At 40.7% G+C, this 12,770-nt stretch overlaps 1 protein-coding gene across 11 annotated transcripts in view; it reads right to left on the minus strand.

The window, feature by feature from the left end:
- The window catches only part of LRRC4C (leucine rich repeat containing 4C), a 1,197,418-nt gene that overhangs the window by 151,102 nt on the left and 1,033,546 nt on the right, over nucleotides 1–12,770 (minus strand). For 3 of the 11 annotated variants that reach the window (XM_044259114.1, XM_044259110.1, XM_044259108.1), the window contains exon 1: nucleotides 9,122–10,221. The exons of 7 other annotated variants lie outside the window; for them this stretch is intronic. The gene's annotated coding sequence lies outside the window, so the exon portion shown is untranslated. Of the gene's footprint in view, nucleotides 1–9,121; nucleotides 10,223–12,770 lie in introns of those variants that run through there. One more of the 11 variants, XM_044259115.1, reaches the window with a different exon arrangement.

A 12,770-nucleotide genomic window follows, 5' to 3' on the forward strand; every position in this document is an offset into this window, starting at 1 on the left:
CTCTTATTAGAGATTAATGATAGAAATCTCTAAATGGGAGGAGGGGGGCATCTAAGACTAGAAGAAGAACTGAAAAAAAAAAACCTCAAAAATCAAAAAACAAACAAAAAAGAACAAAGGTAATGGAAATATTCTAACTGGATATCTTCAAGACATTTATTAATATTCAAAGACTGAAGAATAAGTGTCTTACCATTTAACATTTACCATTAAAAAAAAAAAAAGTTGAATCCACTGTCTTTTGCTGTTTCTTATGAAAGAAAGGAGGCAGTGTCCTTCTAAAGCATGATGCCAGAGCATCTCCTGAGAAGAATCAGGTTCCATAAAATCAGCTGTTCACATGTTGTAAAAAGTGACTACAGATCACCAAAATTTTAAAACCATGAATTTTTACTAACGAGACCATCTTTTTTACTCCTCCACTGCATGAGTCCCTATTTGGGCAATATTCAAAATTCAAAAGCATAGTCTCTTTCCAATAGCCATTCATGAGTAAAAAGGCCCACCTCATAGAACTCTGTAGCTTGCGCGGTATCTGACTTCAAGGAGCGCCTTCCTTTTTGTAAATAATACTCTTTGTGAACAACGCCATCCAGGAGACTGCATGGCAAAAGCTGCAGTGAGCTTACAATTAGATCCTAAAATTCATGCTAAAACATAATTATAGAACTATTTTCAAAACTGGTATCCTCCAAGACAGCTATTACCAATATTTCAAAAAGCTGATTCAAAATCATGCTTGTACTCATATGATTGCATAGGGTAATTAAAACCCCTTTTCTTTTGGCTCAGTTTATATCAGGTCATGGCAAAAATGTTTATGGGGGTTATTTACAGAGTGGTGACTGGCAAGTAGATGTTTCAATTAGGAAAAATGGAGAAACAAATTGCAATGTATTTCTTCGTCAAAGTAGTTCTGAAACACTAGGTCCCTAAAAAGGAAAATAATAATAATGATAAAATAATAAAAATAATAAAATAAAAAACAGTAAGTAAACAAATATTTTTCACCATAGCTTAATGGTGGAAATACTGAAAAATAATGGCTTTCCACCATTCACCAAATGAAAGGAAATTTCACCCTAAAGATGTGTTAGATCAGTCCACTCATTTATTGGCTCTACCAAACTGAGAACTTCTAAGGGATACATTAGTTAGGTATGGGATATGGGAAGTTAAGTTGAGGTCTACATCAAAAAAAAAAAAAAAAAAAAGTCACCATCTAGCAGGTTTTAGCCAAGTAAATAGTTGTTATAACAGTGATAAAAGCTATTCAGGTGCATGAGTGGATCAGTTGGTTGAGCATCTGCCTTCAGCTCAGGCCGTGATCCTGGAGTCCTTGGATGGGGCCCAACATGGGGCTCCCTGCTCAGTGGGGAATCTGCTTCTCCCTCTGCCCCTCACCCCACTTGTGCTCTCTCTCTCTAATAAATAAATAAATAAATAAATAAAATCTTAAGAAAAATCTGCTATTACAGGTCTACGAACAAAATGCTGATGTAAAGAGGAGAGGGGGTACTCAGTGGGTTTAGGAAAGCTGGGAAAGATTTTTTTCAGAGGAAATAACTTGCTCTGAGACTTAAAGTATGAGTATATCCTAGAAACATGGATTAGGTCTCACAGAGTTTGAGCCAAAAGTAGCCTAGGGTATTTCCAAAGGAATAACGTATTCAGTGTGGCAGGCAGACAAGAGAGGCATAGATAGGCTGTCCAGACTGTATTATCAGGAGTAGAATTTTGATTTTATTCTATAAATGTATTTATAGACTCTAGAAGGGGATGTTCAACTTTATTTCTTAGGCTAATCCTTTTAAAGAAAGAATGAATAATGGACTACACTGGAGAAAAGTTGGCATCATTGGAAGACATCTAGGAGAGAAACGATGGAAGCGGGGCCGAGGGACAGAAGAGCTGAGTTTAAGACAGGGTCGATTGATGAATGATTTGGTGAGTCACTGGATATGAGGGAAGTGAAAGAGATATTGATATCATTTGAAACTGAAAATACATAGACTTCTGGAGTCTATTACGGTTGGCGTATCAGTTACGGTTGGCGTAGTAAGTTTCTAAGGTCCATAGGAGACCAGATAAGGGAGTAGAAGCTTGCTGACAATGGGGATTCACAAGCCACAAGGTGGTTGAGGCCAAGGAGTTCAGTGTCATCTCTCAAAATAAGTCCAGCTGGCATGTCTTAAGAATGCAGAGAGATGGAGAGTAGAATATAAATTCAAAGAGGGAAGCCCTCAACATTTAAAGAGACAACAGGAGGACTGAAGAAGAATGAATAAAGGAAAGGACAGTGAGCAGCACCTTCATGCTCTGGAAGGGTTTCGGAAAGCCAGAAGTGGTATTGGTATCTAGCGCTGCAGACAGATTAATCGTGATGAGAACTGAGATCGGGCGTTAGGTGCCCACCATTAGGAGTGCCTCTGGTTCGGATGATACTGTAACTAAACACCAAACACTATTAGCGTTGACCTCATTTCTTATACAAGTCTGAATTTCCAGATGATCTCACAGCATTTTGTAAAGCTTTTCTGCTAGTATGTTGGGTGAATTAGCGCAATTTCCCCCAAGTGTTTCTCAGTTGTCCCTTTCTCACTTAGGGGCACACTTGGATATAACTGAAGATTGAAAAAAGATATGCAATGTCTATGTGACCTAAGGGTAGCCATCGCATGCTCAATTTCAATATTCAGACTGAGTACTAGGCTAGATGATGGTGAGCTGGAGTGTTTGTTACCAAGTGAACAAGTTTGAACTTACTGATTTTCATCTCAGGTTCTAAAGTCAGAAGAAATGTATCTTATACTTCCAGCTCCACCTCTTAGTTGCTACATCACCCCGGACCAATTACTTAGGCTCTGTTTCAGTTCTGTAGGCGAGAATTGAGCAGAAAAATACATAATTTTGACATAGTGTGCGGTGCATATCAAATGCTCAATAAATAAATGGTAGTTACTATTGCTATTAGGAAATTATACTCATAACTTCCATTAAGTGTTAAAAGCTTCCATAAGCATAAAAATCTGCCATCAGCTTATGCCAAGGTTGAAATAAGTTAATTAATCTTACACAAGCTTTTCATCATTTTAGTCATCATTATAAATATGATTGACACTGGAAAACATTATCAAAAATAATACTGCCAACTTTGATAGTAAAGTTGGCAAAAAAAATTCATTTACATATTCAGTATAAATATAAAGCAAAACACTCATAGTGCTTTCAGTTAAATGTTCCCATTTCTGTGAAAAATAACCAAGGATTTTAATGAAAAGAAAGTGAGCTAGCATTTATTGTCACTGATCATGTGCCAAACATGTAAACATCTCAATGCTCCCAAAATAACTGCATAAGAAATTATTTCCATTTTTATAGTCAAGGAAACGAAGACATTGCTACTAAGGATCCACAGCTAATAGGTGTGAAACAAAGTTGGAATGCAATGTTTGTCTATTTCAGATTGCTTTATATTTTCCCTACAAACACTCGATATTTCCTTCCCCTTTTGACCCTGCATATATGCCACAGTAAGAGTGATTCTGCTTTCTTCCCAAAATACTATACTCCACGTTTTAAAAATTAGTATCCTGAGATCAGGGATTAATATTTTCAGTTTCTAGAAATCCTGAAACTCTAGGTAGTCAATTATGATCAGAATCCTAAAATCTTAGCTTGAAGGCATCTTAGTTTTTAACCTTTATTTAGTAGAGGAGAATATGAGAGAGGTAAAATGACTTATACAGATTGTTACAGTGGGTTACTGGTAACATTAAGAGTAGGAAAAATATTTGTATCACTTAACTTTCAGACCTCAGCTTTTGCAATATAAGGAAGCCACTCAGTAGGTGCTTAACACACATAGTCAGTACACCCATTGGTATTTTTCATTGACCCTTTACAGATTCCTGAAAGCCACATTTCTTGCACGTATGTGTTCCTGCATGAAGATACAAATATGCAGATATATGTGCATTTGGGTTTTTTGGAGGGGATGTCTCAAACTAAATTCAATTAGTCATTCAAAGAGTATTTACTGCATGCACACTACTTGTCAGACACTTTCTGAGATGCTGAGAACATGCCAGAGAACAAATAAAATCCTTGCCATCAGAGAATGTTATAAGCACACTGTCTCATCCACAAGATCTGCCCAACCAAATTTCAACTGTCAAATTCACAGTTCTTCAGAGAAATCATTCTGAAGAAAAGTAAGACGCAAGAGACTCTTGATCCCCTTGGAGAGTCTTCCAAGACACTATTTATAAATTATTAATTTTTTATATTTGTATTATAAAGTAATCTAAAGAAAGTTTATACGGACACAGGATATTTTCCACAATTCACAAAGCATGTTTCAATATTTCCCAAGGGAATAGCATTCACTGAAGCACATCCAAATATGTTTTAAAAGTGTAGGATCTTACCAAAACATAAATGGGCCAAAAAAGGAGGGAAGGAGAGCGAGAGGGAGAGCAAGAGAGAAACCAAGAAACAGACTCTTAACTATAGAGAACAAATTGATGGTGACCAGAGGGGAGCTGGAGTAGGGGGACAGGTGAAATAGGTGATCCAGATTAAGGAGGGCCCTAGTCATCTAGTCATGATGAGCACCTGGTGATTAAAAACTAAAAAAAAAAAAAAAAAAAAAAGAAAAGGGATAGGATCTTACCAAAAAGGATTATACCTATTTGTGCTACTCCAACCTTATTAATGCATTTCTCCTTTTTCAAATGTATACCAACATCAATTTAGATAAACTGTCTCCTTAAATCAGCTTATTTTTTATTTGCAAATTATGCATTACTTAAACTAAAATCATACATACTCAATTTAAATGTGCATTTATTGAATGCCTACTGTGCATAACATATGCAATCTGATTTCAACCTCATGGCAGATTTATGTGGGTGTTATCACCCCTATTTTACAGATGAGCAAACAGACTCAGAGAGGTTAAATGGTGCATGTAACACACATGACCCAGTGGAAAGCTGAATATTCATATTCACTTATGATGCCAGAGTCCAAGTTTACCAAATTTCTTAGTCACCTTTAAGGAGCACACAAAAAAGTAAAATTTATGAAATGGCAAGAACTTCCATAGAGAATTTCCATCTCTTCTTAAGATCAGTGAAAATGATTAGCTTTAGAATGCGTTTCCAGAATATGAACACAGATTTCAGATTGTTTCCCTTATTGAAAAGCCACAGTATAAAATTCCAAAGGGCAGTTCCTCAGTCTGACTGTCTTGTTATCATCCACCGATATGATATCAAGAATAACAATAATTAAAACAGTAGGGCTCTTTTTCCCTCCAAGGGAGAATAGGTCTCCGGAAACATACTGAGGAAACGGACAGAAGACAGGGCTGCTGTTGTAGACAATGAAATTATGAGCAATGACCATGACTGGCTGCCTCAGAAAATGACTGCAAGTTGGTGTTGGAAGATGAGCACATGCAAACTATAAGACAAGTAGGTCTACATGAAATCTTGATTTCATACATTCTATCAGGCCTTTATCTTATCACAAAAGAGGTTTAACAAACATAGGATTCCTTATATCCGGAAAGTCTCTGCACCCAAATTGTGGACTTGGGGGCCTTAATATTTGTAACAGAACTTTACACTATCTAAATTATATAATTGCCTAGAAATCTCTCTCTGTTTTGAGCAAGAAACTGTAAAATACAGCTAAAATTATACATTTAATATATAAGAGCTATCATATGCAACTTTTCGACCAAAAGTACACACAACAGCATTATTTTTCCCTAAAATCTCTCTCAAGTGTTATTTTTGCTGAAATTTATGTTTCTATGCTTTAAGGAGAAATTCTTGATCTTTCAGCTTCTGTCTGGAAGCAGTATTTCATATCTAAAATGATATATTGCAGCCAATGTGTCCTGATAAGACACCGAAAGAAGAAAGTGGTGATTCCTGTGAGGTCAGATGCACATTTCCTGGTTCTCCAGTGTAGCCACTGGAATTGGTAAAGTGGCTCAGCCAGCCAGTATTAATTCCCAGGAAGTTAATCCAAATTAATCCAAGAACAACCATAACAAACAGCCCTCATTAGAGAGCCTATTATGCCTGGGGCCTTGCATAACATTACTTTTTAATTCACAAAACCATTCAAATTTGTTGATATTATCATTCCCATTATACAGATGACAAGATTGAGGGTCAGAGAAATTAAAGTTATTGCCCAAAGGGCACAGTGATTACATCAGAGTGGGAAGATAGTTGAAAGGGTAACTTCAACATCTGGAAAACTCACCAGGTTTCTAGGCCTAAGGCCCTCTGCAGAATCCCAGTCTACAACTACCTATTCACAAATGTCACTCAATAAGCACCAACCCTGGCCCTGAAATAAGCTGAAATGAGGTAACTTTCCAGATCTTGCATGGTCAAAATATGTTCATCAGTCCATGAGCAAGTTGCTTGACATACCAGGCCAACCCCAAATGCCAAACAAAAGGAGATAAACCCCCAGCTGGGCAATGCGTCTCTAACTGTAGTGCTGGGGAAGTGATTCACCAGCATGAAAAATGATGCCATCCTTAGAAGCTCCATCATCTCTAGATCTGAAGAACATGCTTAAGTGGAGGTGAGTGGGAGGACACACTTCAGCCCACAACTTTAAACATATCTCTACCCTCTTTCTCTCTTTCCTTCTCTCTCCATCCCCCACTCCCTCCCCTTCTTCCCTCTCTTTCTCTGAAAAGTTTGCATGTGTGTGCAAGTGTGGAGGGTACCCTGAACCCAGAGGAGCTGACCATGTTTAGAAGAGGAATGAACTTGGAGGTCTAACTGGAGAAGCAATGAAGACATTTTCCATTCAAAAGAACCAAAAAAAAAAAAAAAAAAAAAAAGAGAGAGAGAGAGAGAGATAGAAAGAAAGAAAAGAAAAAGAAAAAAAGAAAAGAAAGATCAAGGGATCTGCATGGATTAACAGAAGCCAAGCTGACAGCAAGGCTGGGGGAGTTTCCCATGTGATGTCCAGAGCTGAGCAGCAAAAACAAAGTACTTTTTTTCTCTTTTGTCAGTGTGCTAAGTTGCAACGTAACAGGAACTTGAGATAACTTGAGTGAATCTATGATCGCCAAGCTGTGACTTAACTGTGGTCATGTAAAAAACAAAATAAAAAAAGCAAACAAACTAACAACCTGCAAGGAATTCTAAGATATACAGAAGCCTACAAGGAGCTCAGGGGAGAAAAGAAAAAAAAAAAAAATTCCTGCATGATTGTTTTCATAGGTTGATAAATGTATTGTCTGATCTGTGTCCCAACAGGAAACATGTGCCCAGAAAAATAAATTAAAGAAGTGCTCAGCTGTAGGCTAGTTTAGTTAAGGAGTAATGAAAAGGATAAGAATAGATGATGCGAGCATAAGAACAGACTCAGAGGCTTTTAGCAAGGGTGTTTCTGGTTTCTATTATCACCTCTCTAATATAAATCTAACTCCATGGTTCTTAATGACTCTCCAGGGACCACTGCTCACCAGATTAAATGTGCCCAACACCAAGGAGGAACCCAGGAGATTTCGGCCTCTTATCTCCTTCGAGATACACCAGACTTGGGGATTTTAAAAAAAAAATTTTTTTTTTTTTTTTTAGTAGTATTAAAACTAGGGTTATCTGAGCTCTGCTATTAAAAAAAAAAAAAAATTCTAAGGATATGAATATTGGAGAATGGCTACTCTTGAGGTCCAGAGTGGTGGGAGTTTATTTCAAGCTCTCAGGACAGTTTCCTTCCTCGAGCCTTCTAGATAAAAATGGCATATGTGGGGACAGAAGTAGTCACACTATGTAGTGTTGATTCTTGTCCAGCTTGGATCCCAAACTGACTTTTGTCTGCTGTTTAAAGGCTTGTGGGAGTTACTGTCTCCTAAGTTTTGGCCATTAACCAGAGTTATAGCTTCTCTAGGCCTCAGTTTCCTTTTTTTTTTTTTTTTAAATGGCATGAGATCTCTGAGGAGTCTTCTGGCTCTAAAGTTAAATGGGTCTATGATTCTGATAAAAGGCCCCAGAGAAGAATGGAGAAGGATGAGGAGGAAGAGTTTTGCTAAAAGAAAAAAAAAAGAGAGAGAGAGAGAGAAAAGAAAAGAGAAAAAAAGCCAGCTCCATGACCCTGGAAGCTATAGGGGGGAAGGAGATGGAAAGAGAGGTGAACCTACAGACCCCGAGGCTTTCTAAGCATTTTCAATCCTCTCTTATTTTTCTTTATTGGCCTCTGTCTCCCAAGACAAAGCTGTCACATGAGAAGCACTGGAGCTCAACACACAGACCTTTTCTAAGTTACAACAAGACACTCGATTTCTGTTTTTTTTCTCAAGAGCCCTGTCTTGGGGATGTTGGGAAGATTTCTGGCAAAACCCAAGTCAACTGCCCAAGCTGCCTTCTATCTCTGGGCAGCCTTTCTGTTATCCAAAGAAGTCGTTAGTTTGAAAGGGGTGGGGTTAAAGAGAAGTGGGTCCTCCTTTCCATTCTTAGCACTGGGGAGAACTAGGTAATCTGAAGACCATATTAGAGCATGTGTATGCAAGAGAGATGGGGGAAAGTGCAGTCACCCCTCTTCACCACTTCCTCCCCCATGCCCACTCTCCCTCCCTCCACCCACCCACCCACAGCCGTCCTTCCTCTGCTTGGTTTATTGTCATATTTTTGTGTTAATACATTCTGTTGATCTGTAATGTCAGGTTGGATAATGAAATTTAAATTGGGTCCCTTCGATTTCCAATGGCTAAACATTTGTGCCTCTAACTCCAAGGCTGCCATGCAACTTAAATGCATTCCAGAGTGTCAGTCACACAGCTCAGGCACCCCACACTGCAGTGGCTTTCTTGGGGAGATTTTTTTTTTTTTTCCTGGTGAACATTTGCAAAGGCGTTTGCCCAGGATGCAGACAACTTGCATCATTATAGCAAACCGGCTTATTGGTGGGCACAACCTGATGGAACAGATGCCTGGGCCACCCTCTCCCTATTTTCTGGCCCCCAATAGCCAGGCTTTTAAGAATCCCACTAAAGGGGGTGAAGGGGTTAAGGAACCAGGAATGATAAATAAACGGGCATTTTCTTCATCAATAAAGTAAGAAAATAAGGATCACTCACTGTATTTCAGACAGATCACAGCAACATCCAGATGGAAATCCAGGTGGTTAAGAACAAGCGAAAACGCGTGATCTTGACACCATAAAGAAAAAAAAAAGGGGGGTAGGGGGGAGGTTGATGAAGAAAAATCCAACTGCAATTATCCATCAATTTTAGTCAACATAGGCACAAATCCAACTGTGCTCTCTGCTGGTTTCTCTCCCCCAATCAATGCCTCATTCTGCCGCGGTCAACTTTTCTTCTCCGAAATTTCTTTGCAGATGTATTATTAATTCCCTCTCCTCTTGTGGGAAATTCAAAAAGAAAAGAAAACACCACCATAGCAGGTCTTTACTTTCCTAAAAAAAAAAAAAAGAAAGAAAGAAAAAAAAATGCCCCAAACTTTCAATTCCAAAAATATCTCCTTGGCTTACTTTCTCCTTTATAGAGAAAAACGAAAATACTTTTTCTTTGTGGATCCTCCGTTCTCCATTTCCAATCATCCTTTTGGGGAGGGGGGGCAGCTGTTTTATTATTATTTATTTATGTCAGAACACACCAAGCCCCGTGGGTCTGACACTGGTTTATTTCATTTTTCAAGGTTCCCTGTGTGCACACATACACATTTGTGTTAAGATCCAGGTCTCCCAAGAAAAAGCTTCCTTCTTCCTTTTCTCTTGCACAATCAGTTTATCCACTGCGTTCGGTTCCAAGAGAGAGCTGCGTCCCGCATCCTTCATTTTTGCAAGGCACCCAACCGCCACCGCCACCGCCACCAAAAAAAGTCTCCGTTTACATCGTTGGTCCCTCACCCCCAGCACCCCTTCGAAGAATTTGGGGATCAACTCCCCCCACTCGCCAGCCTTCCGGCCGGCCCCTTCTCCAAAGATCTGATTAGATTTCTCATCACAACCCAGTGCGCAATTGGATTTTTGATTTCAGCCACCCGGCCAGCCACCTTCCCCTCTCCCTCCAAACTCCCTGTTATATCCTGTCTCCTTCCCTCCACCGCCTCTGCAATTTCATAATCTCACGTTAAATGGAGTGCGGGGGGCGGGGGCGGGGGCGGGGGCGGAGGTAGTGGAGGAAAATTTCAAGGCTCCGTCAGCTGTCAAGAAGAAACCCATTCCTCCCACCGCCCCCCCCTCTACTTTTTTTTTTTCTTCTTCTTCTTCTTTTTTTTAAGGCTCGGGGTGGCTTTCGTTTCCTCTGTCCCCGCCCCCACCCCCGGCGCCCGGTCCAGATCCTCCAGGTGTTGCAGAACTCCGCGAGCAGGGCCGGGATCACGGGGGAGACGCGTGACGCGGTCCCTCGCCGGTGGCCCCTGCCAGCCCCGGGGTCCCCTTCTCCTCCATCAGCGGGCAGCGCATCCGGAGGGGGGGGGGCACCGCGGCGAAAGAAGTTCAAACTAGGCTTTTATTTCAAAGGAGAAAGGCGAAGTGAGGGGACCTACGGGGTGTGAGGCAAATTTAAAAATAATAAGAAGAAAAGAAAAAAGGAAAACAGAAAATGGAACGAAGGAGGTTAAAAATTAAAAAAAAAAAAATCCCTAATCGCTGGCTCCTCTCCTCCTTCTCGAATGAAACTGCAGCTTTGATCTCATTTCCAGCTGCGTCGGGAGCCACAAGTTGGTCTCTCTTCGCGCAGACCTTCTCGACGCCGGCTGGTCCTCCGCGAGGAGACGCGTTCTCGGGAGCGCAGCGGCTTCGCGCCGGCCTTAGCGCCATCGCCCTGGCTCGCGGCTCCCTGCGCGGCAGAAACCCCGGTCCCCTTCCATCCACTTCGGCTCGAACTCTCTTCCTCTCCCGCCCCCCCCCACCCCGCCCGCTCTCCCCCGATAAATAAATGCGCTCCTTGTGCCCGCGGCACCTCCTGCGGCTCTAGGCTTTCTCTCAGCCAATGCCACGTCCTGACGTCTTGGGTCCTAGCTCCCCAAATCTCCTCTCGGACTGCAGTCCTCTTCCCTCCTCTGCCCCTCTTTCTTTCCCCCTTTCCTTTCCCTTTCTCTGCTTGTGATCAGTAAAATACAATTACCCAATTACCTCCCATCATCTTAGCACTGATTGGTCAATTGCATTAACACTTGAAGTCGGGGACGAGGGGATTGGAGCCTCTGCGGTGTGGCACCGCTGCCACCTGGAGGGCAGAGCCAGAACAGCTAAGTTTCAAAGCAACCCCCAATGCTTGCAGGTTAGTAATAGGCAAAGAAACTCAGGGGCTGTGTGTGAGAAGTTACCCTGTTTTGTTTTTCTAAAAGCCTGCCTGTTTCCATCCTGAAAGCCAGGCGTTGGAGCTACAAAGGGGAAGACGTTGAAATCAAATCTCCAGTAAGATTCAGAAATATCACTAAGCACAGAGAGCTGTTGCTTTCAGATTGCTGGGTAAGAGACTCCTCTCCTAGCCAAGCAGGCTGGTCACAAGGTAAGGATTAACATGGTAGCATCACCCAGGATAGGCTGATCAGAAAGCATCTAGGAGTAACTGAAAAGCTGCTGGGAAGGAAGACTGGTCCAGGAGGATAATATCAACATGAGAAAGCACTGTAAAGGCGAGATAGGAGCCTTCAGCCTATGCAGTGTTGCAGTAAATTGGCCTGTTCAGTTTGTACAAGACATCCAGGACAGCTTGACAACTCAATTCCAACATCCTTCCTCCTGGTTGTGGGCTTTTCCATCATCGCGTGTTAAGGGGTCCGGGGAGGGGGGTGGGGTGGCAGGCGCTGGGCAGGTGGCACATTTCAACTTCACAGAGTGTTCTTAGAAAGACGGAGGGGCCCAAGAAACATTAGTATTACATTCTTTCTCTACTACATTCTTGGTTTCTTTCTCTACTACATTCTGTTAATAAAGAAGTATAGATGTTGGAGATGAGCAAGTATGTATCTGCTTCAGGCTCCTTAATTAATGATCTTTGTGCTCACTTTCTTTATTTTTGGGAGCTCAGAATATGTACTTGGCTTAAAAACAGTTTTAAACAAAGTGAGTTAATCATAATGAGAAATGTCATTAGACAAAAAGGAGATTTTTTTTTTACTAAGGGAACATCAGAGGCATATCCAAGTTCACACCAAATGTTCTTTTTTTTCTTTCCTGTTCCCTTTATAGAACATGGATATTTTCTCACTTAGCATTAGAAAATTTAAAAAAGAATGGCATCTATACATTTATTTGGGTACTAAGCACATGCCTTCATATGTATCTTAAATGTCAGCATCTGCAAGGGGATGGGCCTTTACACACGGATTATGATTTATTAGAATTTCCCCATCTTTTTGGAGAGCTTTGATGTAGTTATGAATTGCATCAACATGCTTCTATTTTTAAATAAATGCTGCACTGATGGACTTAAAACATTAGTGGGCAGTTGACTGTAACTTTGTCTTTTGAAGCTCTTGCCCCTTTATGCCAATTACAGTTTATCAACTAATAAGCCATTAAAAAGTACACTTACTAGTTGCTCTAGATAGCTTCAAAGGAGTCTACCCTCTGGTTCTGAAGTAAACTAGAAGCCATTTGAAATGCAAATTTTCTTTTTAGCGACTTTGACAGCAAGGGAAAGGCCAATGATTTGTTTTTCAAAGCTGATTATTAGCTACCTACCAGACATCTTTAAAGCCTTTCGGAATGAATTAATCTATCAAACAAAGCAGCAGGGAAGGATCAGTGCTATT

The sequence above is a fragment of the Neovison vison genome, chromosome 7 (genome assembly GCF_020171115.1).
Source record: "Neovison vison isolate M4711 chromosome 7, ASM_NN_V1, whole genome shotgun sequence".
Lineage (NCBI taxonomy): Eukaryota > Metazoa > Chordata > Mammalia > Carnivora > Mustelidae > Neogale > Neogale vison.